This window comes from Lemur catta, chromosome 23 (assembly GCF_020740605.2).
Source record: "Lemur catta isolate mLemCat1 chromosome 23, mLemCat1.pri, whole genome shotgun sequence".
Lineage (NCBI taxonomy): Eukaryota > Metazoa > Chordata > Mammalia > Primates > Lemuridae > Lemur > Lemur catta.
Window position 1 is genome coordinate 22,539,058 of NC_059150.1, and position 19,834 is coordinate 22,558,891.

Here is a 19,834-nt window from a genome sequence, read left to right on the forward strand (position 1 = left end):
TTTCTATTTCCTGTAATGCTAATCTTGAGTGTTACACTTTTGTGCTTTCTGGTGATCAATTAAAGTATTTTCAATATGCTCCTCTGTACTTCTACCCCCATAGTCTTTTAACTATTATTTAAGGAAAGACAAAACTCTCTTGTGACTTGTTTTTTTCAGACTGTAACTACTGCTCTGAACCTAACTGTTGCTGAATGTGTCAGTCTTGACCTGCTCCTGCTAATCAAAATTCAACTACTGTTCTTTAAATTCTTCAGAGAAGTTTGATTTCCTTCTTCATGTTCCTTCAAGTACTTACATTTTTCTTTCATTAATAATTCCAACTTTTAATCTCATTATAAGTAGACTTTGATCCCATGCCAACAAAATGTTTCTGTTAATACTAAGATCAGTATAGTCCTCTCATCAAAACTCAGTTTGATAAGAGTGGAAACTAATAGCAGTACTATCCTTTTATGTCAAACTCTGTTGCTTTGCAGTTCCTGTTTAACTTCACTCAGAAAATCTGCTCTCTTTAGAGTATCAAAGGTTGTCTCACTCTTGTTGCCATTAATTTTTCCTACATTCCTGGTTCATTCTGTATCCCACAGTACTATTTCTTCTATGAACACCAATTCTTCTCTAGAATCCCGACAAATCAATTTATAATTATTATCCAGTGTTGTCATATACAATCCAATTAGCCCTTGATTTCCTTTTGACTAGTTGAAAAAGACTGTGTGCTATAGCAAAAACTGCTTGGAGCCCCTGTATGGAACAGTCCATTAACAGACCAGTTAGAACAAAAACAAACAAACAAACAAGAACACATGAGTCTCTGAAAAAGATCCATCTGAACTGTGGGGTATGTATTCTTTTGTCACCGTTTGGTCATGTAGGCTTCTAACTTCTGTTATAAAAACTTCGTGTGTTTCTGGTAAATGCCTGGATTGAAGCTGGCTGATGAATTCTTTCCAGAAGCCTAGAAGGTACTGTGTAACCATTATCAAATTAAATAATTTATCCTGTAACAGAAAAGACTAACTTTGGTTCAAAGAGAAAACTACCTGCACAGCTTTTTGATCAGCAAATTCTCAGCAATGCCTTACAGCCTGGGTTTATCAGCCCTTGGCCCAAAGAAGTAATAAGCAAGAGAAAAAAGAAAGAAAGAAAGATAAAGAAACAAAAAGAGGTATCCCCAAGAGCTGACAGCTAGCAGCTGACCCAGTTGCTACCAACAAGGCCATAATATTCCCCTGAGGAGCATGATTGAGTTCCTACAACATCAGCATCTGATGAGAACTCTCCACAAACATGAAGACCATTTCATAGTCATGCTGAACAAAGATAAAAACAAACTCTATGTAAACTGCTAAATATTACTAAATAGCTCCTGTTCCCAGCTTACAGAAGTCACTGCTACTACTTCTCCACTAACAACTCTAGCCTTGTCTGTTCTTCTGGACTCTTAGAGAAAAGATCCCAAGCACCAAATTGTACCCATTTTTTGGCAGTACTCAAATGAAACCCCTGCTTCCTTCAATCTTCCCCCAAATTAAATAGCAGTAAGCCTCTTCTAACTCCTGTTATCAAGATGCCTCAAGGTTTCATCTGGTGTGGAATGCTGCCTCCTTTGCTACAGAAGACTTAATACGCCTAACTTTTTTTGGTCGCAGATGTTCTTAGTAGTGGTCTTTGGTATTGACATGAGCCAGGCACTATTTTAAGACAGGAAATTGAGGTAGAGATGCTAGCTCACACTTCCTAGTTCATACAACCAGTTAAGGGCAAAATTAAAATTCAAACACAGGGAATTTGGCTCAAAAGTCCATGCTCTCAAATTTATGCTGTGCTCAAATGATGTGATATAAGCAGACGTTATGCCAACACATTTCTATTCAAGCTGCCACTACTGAAAACATGAAGCCAAATAGTTTGACATTTTTAATGCAAAAAACTGTACAAAAGAATCCAGTAGCTCCTATGTACCTTAGTTCAAAAGAGTTTAACAATTTATCTAAACATTTGTGATTATGTATCTTATTTATGCAATTACAACTCATTCTATTGCCTAGGGTCTAAACAAAATTGTAAATGTAAAGGAAATCAGTTTTCCAAAAATATGAATATGTTTTATCTTTGTATTCTTTTTTCTTTTATCTTCATAGGAATATGTTAATTATAGAAGAATTTATATTCTAACTTAGTAATAGGAGAGCAGAAAAGGTATGAAAAGAAATTGGTTGGCAAAACTGAATCTGAGTGGTGTCAAGTCAATTTATTTTGGCTACACAGAGTTACTGTGGGCTCAGGAAAAAGCTGCAAAGCAACTGACAAGAAGTGTTTAATCTTCATTTTTAATATGAATTTCTCATTCTGCTTTATTGTCTTATATTTTATGACTTTTATTTCCTGTAACTTCTTAAGAAATGAAACTATTATATCCTAGAATAAATACCTTTCATCCATAGAAAACACAAAACAGTGTGCAATCCTTAGGGTCAAGCAATTGATTAAAATGAAAGATAATTACAAAGATGCTATGGAATGCATATTGGCCTTTAAGGATTTTTTCTTTGAGCAAATTATAGTTCTTTTGCTACATTTTCCAGGCATACTGACAGGGCAATTAGTAATCTGAACTATCAAATCCATTTGGAGATAATGGAGCTTATCAATACTTGTGTTATAATTGCTTTTCAAGACCCCGCCCCCTGCCTGTCTCCCCCACCCCCAGTCGCTTTCCCGGTACACTTAATCCTGTTTAAATAGCAACATGTCAAACATGTCCGCTAATCAACGGGCTGGCGTCCCCATGGAGATTTCTGCAGTTTTAAGCACTGCATTTCACTGTGTAAGGATTTTTTCCCAAATATTGACTTTTGGTTTTCAAGGTTACTGATGATGTGCTCTGGCACATTAATCATTCTAACCATCTTAACAAAGAAGCTCATTAAAAAGACAAATACATTTATCAAGCAAATCATCAAGCAGATTATATACTTCCCACCCATAATAGATTATAGCTGAATAAATAACTTGGGTATTTTATAATTAAATATGCAAAACACTTAATATTTTAATACTCAGATCATACATTGAGGAAGGGGGATAAACTGGGTTTTATAGCATATAATCAAAAGAGTACATTTTAGACACCATTATGTGAGTTAAAAATAGGAATAGTACTTTGAGTATACAAATGAAATAATATTTTGATATCACGATGAAGCCTTAGATACAAAGATATTTGAAGTTCAAATGATTGGAAGTTTAGCTTAACATTTCGGTAGAACAACATGTTTGTATCTATTTCTGGTATCTAGCAAAACATAGTGTCTGCCTGAAAAATAAGGTTTTAGGCTGGGAAGATACAGCCAAGTGGTCATTTGCCCTCAGGCAGAGCTGAAGTTGGAGTGATCATTTCTTTTGTCAGCCAAATAATATTTTAAAGGCTTGGGAACAGTCTAAAGGGTCAGTTTTGTCTTAGGTTCAAATTGTATCTCTCACCAACCTACCTCACACAAATCTGAGTTTTGATTGGAGAAGTTTGCTTTTCCATCTCTGGGTCTCCAAATTGATGGCCCACCAATAACCTTGAATTGCAGCCCTTGGGCAGACAGGATCTCTCTTAGCCATTTCTTATTTCATTATTTTTCTCTTTTTAGTTTCAAAGTAAGTATATTGCTCTCTAGTAGAACCTACTAAAACATGTACAAAATAGCTAACACACTCAATTATCCTAAAAATGTTACTGTCAAATCCCCCAGTGCTGCTCTACTGAATCCTAAAGGATAACAGGCTCCAGATTCATTAAAATTTTCATGACCATTTAACAAGCTTTGCTGACTTCAGTGACTGGTATTAAAGTAAAAAGTGCAGCAGGCAAAGTTAAGCAGGCAAGAGAGACTTTATTCAATGCTATTGCAATAGAGGAGAAAGATTAGAACTAAGTTTGGGGTCAATTTGGCCAAAACAAAGAGCAGGAGAGTTTTTAAGAGTTGATGTGGGGAATGGCAGGGAAAGTGGAGGGTGTCATAGTCCATCTGTGTTTGTTAATTGGCTTTACCCAAAGGAAAAGTAAACTTTCTTTTATCTTTGTGGTAGGAGGTAGTTTTAAAACTTGGAACAAGGAGCCCACCAAAGTTGAGCACTTACCCTTCCACAGAGATTGGGATATAGGTGTTCCATCTTCCTCGATCCTTTTATTTCAAAGGGATGGCTCCCAAGTCCTTGAAAAATGTGTTGTGAAACTGTCAGGAGGCTTTTTGAAAGATTTACATCTAAAAGTGTCAGAAAAAGAATTTACAACTATAAGTTTTCTAAAGTAAGATCTCTAGGAAAAGGGAGGTTAGTGGCCTAGAGTCAGGAGGAAGCCTGTCTAAAGGTTAGTCAGTCTTAATATTAAGGTTATCTTTGGTTCCTGAGTGGCTATTCACTGCCTCTCTGCCCTACCTTCCAAATTAGCTCACATTTTAGGGTCTGTTTCTTATAAAAATACATTTATTAGTTCAAATTCTGTATCAGAGTGACTTTTTACAATTAAGATAACTCAACCTAAATTGGTTTAAACAATGAATTGATTGGTGGATTTAAAGACTTAAGCAACCAAAGCTTCCATTGATAGCTAAGTTTCAGACTTAGTGAATCTGCCATCTTCTAGTCTGGTTGGACCCCTGTTGAATCTAAGTTTCCGGCCAGAGTTCCCATACAATGGTTTATCCCTAAATTACTCACTGCAGTAATAAAGATGGAATTTCCATGAAAGAAAGGGACCCTGTGGAGTGAAGGATAGGCTTAATCCATCCAAGCCTCTTGATTGCTACACAATGGAAGGAGAGGGGAGGAATGGATTCTTGAGGTGTCTCTGGGGTGTGGGAGGGGGAATGGGGCATATGGAGTCTTCTGTTATTACTACTGGGCCATAGCTGCCAGGTATCCTTGTTAAACCTTGAACAGTGCTACAATCCACTAATAAACAGGAATTTGCCACATGATAACATGTTGCCAACCTAATTACTCAAACTGAACTCATTCTCTCCTACTCAACCCTGTTCCTAACTGTTCCACTTTGCTATATGGTCACTCTGGGGTATATTTTAGGTCTAAAATCTATCAAATAGTTCTTGTGTGATTGCAAGTAAGTTACTCAATTCTCTTACACTCTATTGTTCCCTTTATAAAACAGAAATTAAAATATCTCTTTGGCAGCGTCCATGGGACTTAAAAGAATCATTTTAGTAAACCTAATTCTCTGTCTGGCTCATAGAAAACATCATTTAAGGTCATTTCCCTTCCCTTCCTTCGTATAGTTTATCAGAATAGCTTAAGCCCTTCTCTCTGGATTTTCAGATACTTCATCATCTCAATTAAACCATTTGCTTATTACTTTCTTTAGTGAAATCAACAGAATTTCCTGCCAGACCCTCAGTGTTTTTTCTTAATCCTTTGGTCACTCTACCTTCACTGCCTGGGAGGCTCTCTGTCCAACTCCAGTCCACAGCCCTCTACGTGTGCCTTATCTCAGATGGCAGGCCCTTGCTGAAGCTCTCTCTGCACCATGTGCTCTTAGAAGACTGAGCTGTTATCTGAGATTCCAATTCTGCTCTACTGAGGAAGAAAACAGCAATTAATGATTGAGTTAGGCCCAAACCGGACCTCAACTGGTTCTTTTACTTAAAATCTTTGTAATTTATGGAATTCCTTGTTTCTGAGCCTTGATCTAATCTGCTAAAAAGAAAGAAATAAGTGCTTATTTCATAGGTTGTTGCCAAAATTAAAGGAGATTCTCTAGGGCTTAAACAGCTATTAATTCATGGAAAGTGCAGTAATTATCCTTGCTGTGCCAGATACTGTATACCTGCAGCCCTGGGAACAAGCCCTTTAACTACATTTGTATGGACAATCAACCCAAAGTTTTCAAAACATTTTTCCTTTTTGAATCACTTCATTATTAACTTATCTGTAAAATTATCTGAGAATACTTTAGCAAGATAGAGAAATGCAGTAAAACCTTGATAAATTCTCCTTAAATATTTTCCTAAATTAGTTGGAAGTGAAAAAGAAATCTCTTTTCCATCATCTTTCAGATATGACCAAATAAATGAACACACTGAGAAGAAGAAAATATTCTAGAAATAATTTCAGTTGGTTCCTGGGAATTAAACAAATTCAATAAAATCACATTATTCCAGTTAGGAATTGTCTTCATCCATTTTGTGTTACTATAATAGAATTCTACAGACTGGGTAACTTAAAATGAGCAGAAATTTATTTGGCTCATAGTTCTGGAAGCTGTCAAGTGCAAGAGCATGGTGCTGGGATCTGGTGAGGGGCTTCATGCAGCATCACCCCATGATGGAAAGTGGAAAAGCAAGAGAGTGCAAGTGGCAGATGGAGAGGGCTGCACTCACACTTGTAACAGCCGACTCTCACTGTAATGAACGCACTCCTGTGATGACAACATTCATTCATTCATAAAAGTGGAGCCCTCATGGCCTAATCACCTCTTAACAGTCCCAGCTCTTAATACTGTCACAACAGCAATTAAATTTCCACATGAGTTTTGGAGGGGACATTCAAACCATATCAAATAATGACCCTCTTTCTTGTCTTGGTTCTGAACAATTTAAGAAGCAGAAGAGCAATAGATGGAGTACCAATATATCGTTCTTAGTACTCCAGATAAGAAGACATGATTTAAAACAATATTAGCTAATTGGTTGAGCTTACATTGAACCTTACTTAACCCACTTCCTTCTGAAACTTAATAAAGACATCACTGAAGAAGGATAGGATTCTCATGGGTGAGAAAACAAGTCCCCAAAGTAGCAGAGCAGAATGTTTAGTCCTCTGATGCCACTAGCACCTCTGAAGAAGAAGAGCAGGTCTACATCCCAAGAGGGACAGAGATCTCTGAGGTCACACTTTATTCCCAAGAAAAAGACAGAAGCATCACTCCACATTCCCAGTTCTTTCTGACAAGCTCACACCTGAGTATGTTTCTGCCACCTGAGTATGGGGAGAAAATGGTGAGGTGGAGAGAGGCTAGAGTAAGTTTAGGGAAAACCTCCCTTATTAAAAACTGCCCTGGAAGAGCAATAATGTTCCCTTTTACCTTTATTCTTGATAAAGAACTTCTCATTTGCCTTAATTTAAAAGGGACATTGAGACAGATTATCTTAATTTTTATTTTCTTCTTTAAAAAATTTTATAATTTATTTTAAATTGAACATTTCTGTTTCCATGTTATTTGTTTTTACAGTTTCTATTTATGATAATTTTATTCATGTCCATTTATTTTATGACACAAAATTTTCCTTTTTTAAAAAAATAAGAGAATGAGTTAATTTGCTAACTTTATTATATTATTTGTGTTACAGGCTGTAGACAGTCATGGTAAAAATTGTGAAGTCTGGACCTAGAAAACTATTAATATAATGTTGGCAACTTTGATTTGAAGGACAAGAGTGACCTACATTTCAATGTGGTAAGTATCATAAATATCAACTAGGAGAGTCAAAACCAGGCACATGATAGTTGTAATTATGATCACTTTTCTTCTTTGAGAGAACTTTTTACCAGTGGGTATGCCAATGCCAAACAAACAGCTACAGATTTTTAAGGTCTGGGGTAGGTAGCCAAAGCCACCTCTGCTATTAGATTCTGCATTTTGTGTGAAAGTGCTTTAAATTTGATGAGCATTCTTGGGAAAGGTCCACTGTGAGGTTGTGGCAGATGTTACAGCAGCTGCTCCCATGTTTTAGAGTCATTCTATGGCGTCCAGCCAAGGCAATGGAAAGCAGCAGTCAAAGTGGAAAGGGCAGCGGCTGTGGCTACCACAGACCTTCCAGTGATGGAGCCCGTTGAGGAGTCTAAATGGCTCCAAAATATCATGAAGCTGGGTTGACGGACATCCAGTCGCCGTCGCCACTCCACCGCCATGCCAAGTGGGGAGAAGCAGATGTACCAGCTGCTCCTCTTGGGGTTATGATGCATGTCATTCTGTAATGAATATTCTTGATATCTTCTTTCTCCCAAATCTCATCAGCTTATCATACCTGCTCCTCCACAGGCAAAATTCTAAACTCAGTATTCATTCACTCAGCTAATATTCATTGAGCTTATGATGTGCCAGGCACGGTGAGGCCCTTGGGATTCAAAAATAAATAAGAGAACATTGTTCCTCTCCAGGAGCTTAAAATGAATGGGGAAAATAATACATAAATAAAAAGCTAACTGTCATAATTAGGGCCTATGATATTGGCAAACAATGGCAGTTTAGTAGAGAGACTGCCAACCTATATGCCATAGAGGAGGAACACAGGAAAGCTAAGTAAGGATATCTGCAAAGCACAGTTTTGGACTTTACTCAGAGGACAATGGGAAAAACTAAAGGTTTTAAACATAGGAGGAGAAGATCATCTGTCTTTTAAAAAAAAAAAAAGAGAGAGACATGGAAAGCTGGCACCTCTACCAACTTTCCTGAGAGACAGCTCTCCCCAGTGTGGCCAGTGTCAACATACACTTTATTTAAAGCATATAAAGGAGCCAATCCCAGACCCTGGGAGGCCCGAGCAGCGCTGGGACCAGGAGCAGGCCACTTGATGAAGATGCTGGTGAAAAACTGATAATCACGGCTGGCAGCTTTGAGCTCTGCAGCTCCCAGGAGCCACTGGTGGCCATGCTGAGACAGATGGCCACCCTTGGCTCAACTAGCTGCTCAGGAATATCCTTTGATTCCATTCCTTAAGCTCTGATTTGTGACTGAGAAGATCATAGCTTATTGCTATTGATATGAGATAGGCTGTAATCGCAGCATTATTCTATTGTTAAGACCCAGATCAAACCTGGAAAAGATTGCATTTCAAGAGTAGGGATCTTCCATGCCTCCTTCTACCCACTATTCCCTTTCCTACCCACCACTTCCTCACAAATCCTCCCACAACTATCATCTAGTCAGGGCCTGTTTCCTAGGCTTACAAACCACAGTCCCACAGCGCTCCGTGCTCAGAAGCGTGTCCTGTACTTTGGGCTTGATGCTGCCTTGAAATTCTTAGTGACTTTATCGATGAGTTTCTGTTTTGTAAGTGAAGTCAACTGAGACGACTGAGTGTGCACTAGGGGCTTGGAGTTTCAGGTCAATTATTCAGCCAGGTGACCGCTGTCACCAATCAATCTCTTCAGAGGCCTGGGCCCAGGCATGGAGAGGGTCACAGTCAGGTGCTTACCCTCCAGGCCCCAAGTCACTGGGCATGGCCTTAGGCGACCGGGACCATGTCCACAGGGAGCGAAGGATTCAACGGCAACTGAAGTACAGTGTAACAAGCCAAGAGAGAAGCCACAGAGAAAAAGGGAAAAAAAGCTTCTTTTCTGCTTTTTGAACAATGGATTCTGCATCTTTATTTTACTCTGGTGCCCACAAATGAAGTAGCTGGTGTAGGTGGTCCGACTGAGAGCTCAGTCGCAGGTACTCTCCCGGAATGGCCCAGGAGATCTCGTGTTTGATAGGATCCTCCCCTCCTCCGCTTTCTCCTGCACACTGGAATGGGAGTGTTGGCAAGATTGCTTTCATTCTTTTTGGTCTGTCTCACATTTTGAAATTTTACTGTTTGATTTTAAAAGCTTTAGTGTATAGTACAGGCCTGCTAGGAATACTTTCTGGGAGAGCGACAGTTTGAGGGAAATAATAAATACCAATTGAAAGGCAGGCTTTGGTAGGGAAATCAAGCAGGGAGAAAGCATGGGGTAAGGCTCTGAGTCAGGACCGAAGAAGCTGTGTAATAGACAACTACTCTCCTAAAGTGGAAGTTCTAAATTAAGGTGTACATAATGATTATGATCTTCCTTTACCCACCTAATTCCTCTTGGACTTAACTGCATCTACTTTGTTGTTTTTGCATGGTATGACCAAGTAATACCATGTTATTGTGCAGCAATTAGCACACTTGAATTCAAAGAAACTATTTTTGAAATACAATTTGCACATTCTGATTAATGTTTTAAAGACTAGAGGTTTTTCAAGTCAGAGTTTGGATTTATAATATATCAGTGGAAATATTTTAAAGATAAAACTAAAGGCACTGTTCACAAGAGGAAGACACAATTGGGAATAAAGCTATAAATAAAGATCAACTGCAAGTTTTACAAGCAAGCCAGTTGCCAGAATAATAAAGAATTCCTGAAAGTGTTTTATCAGTTGGTTGATTTTGTGAAAAGAAATCACTATTGAGGAAATGTAATCTAGTGTCTTCAGATGTGAAATTCAGAAATGGGAGTGGGTTCTACCATGTAAACAGAATCAACTGAATCATTAAAGAGATTGCACTGATGGAGTCTGGACATACTGATAAGATTTAAAAAAGTTTAATTTGAAAATGGTACCTTATATACATGAAGCCAGCTCAACACTTAGTAGAATGATTTAAATTATATTGGTCATTCATGAGAAAAAAAAATAGACCTATGTCTTAAATAAATTAAGTAAATTAAAGCATTTACATTAAATCAAAATTTAATGAGTTTCTTTGGACTTGTAAAAAATTAAACTTTGAGGTTAATTTGCTTGGAATATGTATAGATGATTGTTTTTGACCATTTGGACACAAATGCCATATTTACATTTTACAAATAATTAATTCAGGCAAGTTTACTCTGTGGCCATAAAAATCAAAAACTCAGGGTTTCTTCATTTTGCTGTCAGCCTCTTAATAAAAGAATGTTGTAAACAGCAACTTCTGGCTCCCAGGAGGGTTCAAGGATGTCCTGAGCACTGGGAAAGGTTTTAATAAAGTCACAAAATTGTATGTTGTCGTCCATGCAGGTGTGCTGTGCTCCTGGGAGCAGCACAGATGGAAAACAGCAGAATAAGCACATTGTATTGACTTCCAGATTTAAATCTCCAGTGAGCACATTGCCAAGGTAAGTCTCTGGATCAACTTCTGTGGGCCCATCTCAGAAGGATATATTCTCCCCCTTCTGTATTATATTATTGCCTCCCTAGCTGTCTTATAATTTGATGATAAGTATTATCTAAATTATGAAAATAATGGAATTTTGTAACTTATAATTATTGTAATTTTAATAATCATTTTCAAGGGCATGTCAGAAGCCAGGTACTGCAAAGTATTGGGGCTACAAGGTAGACACTGTCATTGTCCTCTGGACAGGAACATGGGGAGAGCACACATTAAGAAACTGAAAGTATGCAGTGAAAAACAAGAGGCTGGGGTGATGGGAAACCAGAAGCAGTAGAAGAGGATCTCCCTCCTTGTCTATAGCAGAGTGGAGGTTTCAATAGAAAACTATTGTAAAAGAAAAATGAATAAAGCCAGTATGACTAATAATAATAATGATGATATAAAAGTCCAGGTTTGCTAAAATACACTTTAACAAAGCAATTTGCCCTTAGCTATAAGAGAAAAGAGTATTAAGTCATAATAAAACTGTAGAAATATACAAGCAAGATACATATATATGTATGTATACATATATACACCAGATACATTCAAATGTATACCACAGGTCAAGTTTCAAATTATGTTTTAGTGACTATAATGCAGAATTATAATTTAAACTATTTTTTAAGATCCAATTCAAGTTACTGCCACATATACTTGCTGAGTGGCTACCATGCTGCACATACTGTGCTTGACACTGAAGAGAATAATAAAGGAAGCATTCGCATTACTATAGTATAATGCACAGGAACATTGGGTGTTAGGACAAAGGAGACATGATTTTGGTCTCTGAGTGTTTGGAGATATTCTTTCCAATTTTGCTTATTTAAACCACCCTACTTTGTATATGTTAAAAAAAAAAAAGTGCTTTCCCCTCCAAGACTAGTTATGCTGGTTTATAAAAAAATAATTTACAAGTCTCATTTCCTTCTCTAACAATGTAGACTTTGCTAAGTAGCTCTATTTAGTGAATGAAGTGATTAATTTTATTGAGTGGAACAATTTTCTTAATTTAAACAGCATCTCAAATGAAAGCAGATCACTATTCCCTCTGGCCCAAGCATTAACCGACTGCCAAAATGTCCTTAACTGGCTTATTCTAACGGCCAGCATGATTATAACAAAAGTTAATTCTGATTTTCATTTTATTTTATAACTAGATCTTATTTTATTAAAATTACCCTTAGGCTTTTCCCCACCAGCAAAGAATAAACTACAAATCATATTTTCCATTTGGAATAGTTCTTATCCCCTAGGAAAAAATCAATACATCAAAATTAAATTTCAAAACTGCATTAACAGCATCTTTGAGGTCAGGTATTCTAATGGTGTCTGAGTGGAAACCAAATTATGGAATTATTATATGTGGACAATATAATTATTTTTACCGCCTTTTACTTTATAGAATACAACAAAAACGGAATTAAACCTGTTGTAAGGATTCAGTTATAAGATAGAAGTATGTTTAACTATGTCATCTTAATAATACTGAACATAAAGATTTCACATGAGCATCAGTTTTAACTTATGGAATCTGCATTGAAATATGGATATTTAAAAGTTTTAGCAAAATATCAAAATTAAAGAAAATAAATATTAGATTTAAGCAGTTGACCTCTCTAGCAGTACACGAACTCATTAAAGACATCAAAGTATTATTGAATAGGATAGGAGACTGGAGAGAAATTTTAGAAATCAATGAATACAATCATATTCATTTTAAAGAAAATGAGAACCATAACAGTAAAACGACATATATGATCCTCAATTTAATCTCTTACAATTATCATAAGATCTCCTTTTTCTCCATGCTGCATTTCCTTACGTATTATTCTCAGCATTTGGGGCTTAACTCCTTGGGAAAATTTGATGCTTATGATGCCTATTAATTCTGAGAGGAAAGGAATTTTTGTGTGACGTATCATTTGCCACATACTTGTTTGTGTGGCTAAGGGAATCTCAAAACAGGTAGATGGATTTGGAGAATGGTAGCAAATAGTCGTGAACTCATTATCAGGAATCAAAAACAGTTCTGCATCATACTATAAAAAAAGCCATCATTATTTTGACCTAGGTAAAACTTTGAAGCATATGTTGCCTTTGGAGAAAATTGTTTTGTCTTTAATGTAATGTGGTGAATCCCTAATGTCCATTCCCCTTTCTTAATTCAAATAAAATTATTGCCTACATTTACCAGGCACATGGCTGCTTAGTTGGGGATTACATTTGCCGATATTCCATGCAGCTAGGTATGGCCATGTAATGAACTTTTGCCCAGCAGAATTTGAGTGTGATGGGGTGTGTGCAGTTTGTCACGAAAGTTTAAAGGAAGCAACTTGTGCTTCACCTTCTCTTTCCCTCTTCTCACTGGCCAAAGTGAGTAAGAGCAAACTGGCCCTGAACATGAACGGATAGACCACACTTTGGATGACGGTGCAATGAAAAAACAGATGGAATCAGGGTCTCTGGGTAACCTCATGGAGGAGAGCCACTGTGTCCCCTCGCCTGCCTACCGACTCAACCTTTTAAGTAAAAGCAGAATGAACTTTCAGTCTTATTTAAGACACTATTTATTGTTTTATGATAAAGAACTTCCTTGATGGCTCATAATCTACAAAATGCATAAGAATGAATTGATATTCTTTATGTATCCTGGGAGAGGGAGGGGGGTGTGTGTGTGTATGTGTGTGTGTGTATTTTTAAAGGTTTAACTACAAAATAAATAATTGCAATACAATAAAAACCCATATAAGGAAAAACATGTAAGACCACAGAGAGATTTTTTAACTCGTTATGTGGCAGTGATTTGAAACACATCTGCACAAAATGGATTTCAGGATTGCCTTTTCTTGCATGTTTGCTGTTTTATGACTTGCCTCCAATTGTTCTAGCTTCTTGTACTAGACATTGAGTTCCAAGATGCTATGAAACACTGATATTTGGGTCATTGACACGTCACTTGATACATCGGAAATAAAGAACAACAGCCTTCAGTTCCTTTGGTATGTTGGAATTTAGTTAGTTTGGGCTCAGAGGGTGAAACTTACTTGAAGTGGCTAAGTCCTTTCTTGCTAGAATCTGTTCTATCTTGATCTTTCTTCAGTCATGCTTTCCATTTTGGAGTGTGCTGGCTTTGGAAGGTAGGCATTTATTTTCTCTTTCATGGTGTCTGTAAAATTAAAGTTTCAAGACAATATTCTTAAATGTTTATACATTTTCTTTTCTTTCTTTCTTTCTTTCTTTTTTCTTTTTTTTAAACAGAGTCTCATTCTGTTGCCCGGGCTAGAGTGAGTGTTGTGGCGTCAGCCCAGCTCACAGCAACCTCACACTCCTGGGCTCATGCAATCCTCCTGCCTCAGCCTCCCAAGTAGCTGGGACAACAGGTATGTGCCACCACACCCGGCTAATTTTTCTATGTAGATTTTTAGCTGTCTTAATCATTTCTTTCTATTTTTAGTAGAGATGGGGTCTCGCTCTTGCTCAGGCTGGTCTCAGATTCCTGACCTCGAGTGATCCTCCCGCCTCAGCCTCCCAGAGTGCTAGGATTACAGGCGTGAGTCACCACACCCGGCCTATACATTTTCTTTTCCCTTTAATTAACACCCACCTCTATTATTTTGGTGTGGCTTTTCTAATAGTTAAAATAATAAAAGGCCTGTATTATGTTTCTTTTTTTGTTTTTTTCCTCCAAGAGCAAAGAGGCATAGTCAAATTTAATGCTTTAATATAGATATCTACAAGTTTTTCTGTTTGCTCAAACACAACGAGGATTATCTTTGTGAACATGATTGAGTTACTTTCCTCTTTCAAGATGGTTTAATCCTAAACTATATTAATCCTTAATTACATTAATAGATTAATGTCACTGGATTATTAAATCTAAAGGAGATAATGCTCCTATAGAACATGTCTAGTTCAATGTAAGAGGGAAATGCATTATCATTATCATTACCATTATTTAACTTTAAATATTTTACACGGAGAACATAAAGTTTTAATTTGAATATTAAATATTTCATGTGGAGAACCTGAAGTTTTCATTTAAATATCAAAATATCCAGTAGAGTTTGCATTGTAAAAGAATGATATGCTTTCTTCATATTTCTCAACATGGCCAATATTTCTTAAAACAATAAAAATTCTTTGGGACTTTATATGTCTAAACATTAAAAATCTTGCTTTGATAAGTCATCTAAATGACCTCACTTAAGGTTTATGCTGCAAGTCTTAGAGGACTTTAGGTCTGAGACATACCACAATTTCTATGGTCCTCTTGTCCATGCAACTCTTCCTCAATGTTAGCAGGCCCTTTACATTTGTCTACCCATTACCTGGGGATCTCACAGGCATTCAGTAGCAATTTTTATTGCAGAAGTATTTGCATTCAAAATATGCACATGTATTGTAAACATACATATTTGTGTGTGTGCATATATTATTTATTTATAGCTGGTAGAATTAGAATATAGCTATAAGTTTGATATTATATAGGTAAAACATAGTAACTTTTGATTGATTTGCTCTTTTAAATATGTTTTTCTTTAAAAAGAAATACATTTATTTTACTTAAGAGAAAAGTTGCATAAAAGAAGTTATTAGATTGAGTTGGCACTTCTCTGCCACTTGTGATAATTACATACATAAGTTAGCGACAGGGCAGAGAAAATATATGACCTCTTCTAAATTCATTATTCCCTCTATTTTAACTACTATGAGCTTGACTACTGAAGAGAACCTTCTATGTGACCTTGCACAGTTACTAGCTACTTCACAGGGTTTGGGGGAAGATTAAAATAGATAGTAATCAGGAAACTTCCTAAGACAACATTTATCATGCCAAACACATCTGAGTTTTCTTTCCTTCCTTACTTTTGATTTTCATCACCAATTAATATGAGTAAATTTTTTAAAACTTTTTTTCCTGAAACTTCATGTAAACCAATGATATGGGAAGTGCTATTATTCTTAACATTAGTAATATAACTTTATGTATATTACTGTTTTTAATAATTATAGCTAATATTTATTGGAATTTTTTTATAATCCAGTCATGGTACCTGCATCATTTCAGAATAATTATTATCCTGATTTTACAAATGAGGAAATGAAAGCTTATTGATACTAAGGATCGTGCCCAAGATTACATAACTAACACGGTTTTCTGTGTGTATGAATCTAGAGCCTATGTCATTAACCTTACAATACATTGTTTGCTATAGCACTTACCCACTAAGTAATTTTGAAAATTTGTGTTTTACTGACATATTTGAATTGAAGATGGTGAAAGTCTCAGGTCAGTGGATAATGGCAGAGTTTGCACTTTATTTTGCTGTGAGGCAACAACAAGCATTTGTTGCTCTTTTCTTCCACTTCTGCACACAAGCAAGTTAAATTTCTAGAAAAGACCATGACAAATAACTGAATGTGGTTTGGATCAATAAAGCAGCTGCTGTAAAACAGCCTCAGGCCTTGGAATTTCTGCTAAACTATCAACATCTAATGTCAGAACGCTCTTTGAAGGATGAAAGTCAGACTGATATCTGGAAAGTAATTTTCTTTTTGTATGTCAGTGATTGAATTTGGGTCAGTTTTCCAAATTGTTTAATAAGACAACACAAAATGTGATTACTCATATTTCCTGCAAACAAAGCCATAATGATTCACAATTCTGAATGTGTCCCGAGAGAAAAACGTCCTAGTCAAAGAATAATTGCATATTTACATACCACAGAAATTTCACAGATAACAAAGACTTTTTTTTAGGTTTAGTCATATCTAATCATTTTGTCATTTTTTACTATGTGTATGTGTATATATGTATATATATATATATGCATGCACATATATATGCATATATACATATGTATCCTTTTGGAAACTACATTAAGATGTAGAGAGAATATTATGCTTGTTAAAAATACCTAAAAAAAATTAAGGCCAATTCTCTTATATTATAGGATATATAAAGAATCAAAAAAGCATATTAAGTAAGTTTATTTTCTCACTAGAGAACAACATGTAATGGTAGGGGAGCATGAGCTGAATTCTCAAGACTGCTGGATCCCTGTGCTTTGTGATAGCTACAAGTCATTTGACCACTAGGTTCCTCTTACACAGGTGGGTTTGCCTAGATATTTCTTGAGATCTTCTCAAGTCCTAAACTACCTGAGATTTTCTCTGACAATGTTTTTATTTTGGTCCAATTGCAATAGCAAAAGGAGTGCTTTTTAAGTTGTACTTCCTCTCAATAAATTATAAAAATTAAGTTTCTTTTCATACAGAAAACAAGATTCTAGACTAGAATCACATGTGTTACTCCCACCAGAACTGCCAATGTCCAGGAAATGGTGGCAACACAAGGCATTGAAGGCTGCTCTTATCGTCTTTCAGAGGGTACAATTTACCACCTCACATTTGAAATTTAGTCTTACAGGCTTTATCTTTCCATATCATTTCTTATTTGTGACATTATTGTCAATCTGAAGGCTTTCGTTAATGGAGATATTAGCTGAAATTTTACTGTTTGGTAACATGACTTTAATAATGTATTTCTACATTATGTGCTATACTTATATAGTGTACTACTGTAAAGTGATGATAACGAAAATCATTCAGAAAAATGTAACTAGATGATGAAGAGAGCTCTGAGTTAAGGATGGTAAATTAAAAGTTACAAAGAGTATACTTGCTTCTCTAGCACTTATAATAAGTGCTTTGGAATAGTACAAAACATTTCAAAATGAACTCCCTAAAATTATGATGGGTAGATTCACATGTATTCCCCATTTTTGTGCCCAGATTGTAGTTTCTAAGTACCAGATGAATGGCTGATTCCAGACCTGGGGTAGAAAATTTGATGAGGCTAGAAGAGCTTATGTCTGAAAGCAAGAAAATTTTCAGGGGGACCAACTTGAAAGGGCTCATATGCCAAAGATGTGATCATTTGAACATTAAAAATAACAATAAATACAAATGACTAACTAGGGCATCTACAACTTATTTTACCCATTTCATACTAACTGCATTTCAGGGTAAACCAATACTTCTAGCTGAGAAGAGAAATTGTTTTCTTTGCAGATGAACTCAGCTGAATTCTTAAAGATATGATAAAATTAGAAAATAACCATTGTCATGGCTAATTAATTTAACTATTCTGATTACTTTTATGATATCTAAGTTTTTCGTAATAAAGTAAATTGGCAGGATATAGAATTGAGTTAGGAATCATGTGAAGGTTAAGGTATGACTGCTTATAATAATCACCTCTCAACTCAGATCTGTGCATCTTTAATTATATATTTCTTTAAAAATAGAATTGAGTTGAAAATGTAACATTCTATGTCAAAAGTAGTTGGTGCAATGAACCATAGAATACCAGAGGGCTGAAGATGTTGAATATCACTTAATTTCATGCTTGTCTTAGACTATTAAAGGAAATACTCTAAACTTAAAGAAATCTGTCTGGAGCACATGATTTCCCCTGTAGTAAGGTATTTTTCTAAGCTCCAATAACTCTTAGGATTATGAACTCTTTCTAGATGTAAAAAAACTTCTTCCAGAATTTTCCAGGATCTCTCATTATAGCTATAAATATAAATTAAGTGAGACTTAAGAGAACTAAAATTTCAGAATGATAGTTGAAACTGATGGAAGAAAAAAAATGGGACTTAGACAACAAAGAAAATTGTTACCCTAGAACAGAGATGGCCCTTGTACTCAGCCTTGGATCTTAGTATTCTGAGCTTGAATAAATAAAAATAAGTGTGCTGGATTTATAATATCTATTTATGGCAAAAATCACCTAAACCTGGGAAAATAATTGTCATGTTATTTTACATTCAACAACTAAGTGATCAGCTCATGTCAACTTGACTGTGTCCCTTTTACAACTCATCCCTATTCTATTGTACCCTGTCAATACTGTTTATGAACATTGACTTTTTAATTTTCTTGTGCTTGCCTTGAAGAATTTATTTTGTTATCTCTTAGGATGTTGGACTATCATTCGTCTATGCTGCCTGTGCTAGCTGCACCCTACTGCATTGAGACACTTTCCTTAGCTGTAGTTTTACTGAGAGATTAAAGGAAATGTTCTAGTAGTGGGTATGTTATTTAGGGTGAACAAATCAAATTCTTTCTTACATGTGAAGCATAAATGATAAGTCTATCAATCAACTATAGAGCTTACTGGATTAAACTGAATTGGCATGAACAATGACCGTGATTCAGGAATGAATTTGGTTAAGCATCACTTTATTCTAGAATTGCCAGAGACTGTTTTTAATGAGACAAATGTTTGATGGGCTTGTTAATTTGACTCTGAAGATTAGTTGGGTACTTTGTGAAAATAAGTAAAAAGAAAATAAGAAGTTAACTCTGAAAGCAAAGACTCTACTATTTTAGCAGGAATAATTCTATCTCTTTCATAGCAGTCACTGAGATTAATATTAATTATAATTGATGCACAGAAGACAGATTATTTTTGCCCATTTCTTTCACCCTTCTTTTTATTTAAATAATATCATGGATATGAAATGAGAAAACTACTTCATATGAAAAAACTATTCACCCATGTTAGGTAAATTAACTCTCCCAGGGCACTAGAGTATCATTCAGTAAATGATGTCTTTTTGTGCATGAAATGATAACTCCATATCCTTTAAACGCTCACTTATCTCCATAGCATTACATATGCACAATTAGGTCTTTCTTCACTTTCTTCTCTTAACTGAGCCTCAGTTTTAAAAAATAATCCTGAAGTAATAGTACTTATTTTATGTAGTAATTAGAAAGCAACTACCCTAAAATATCTATATTACATTTCTTTACATTCAAAAATTAGCATTAAATATTTTTTAAAAACCCAAGGAAAGCAAAAAGCTGAGTTTGTATTTTTT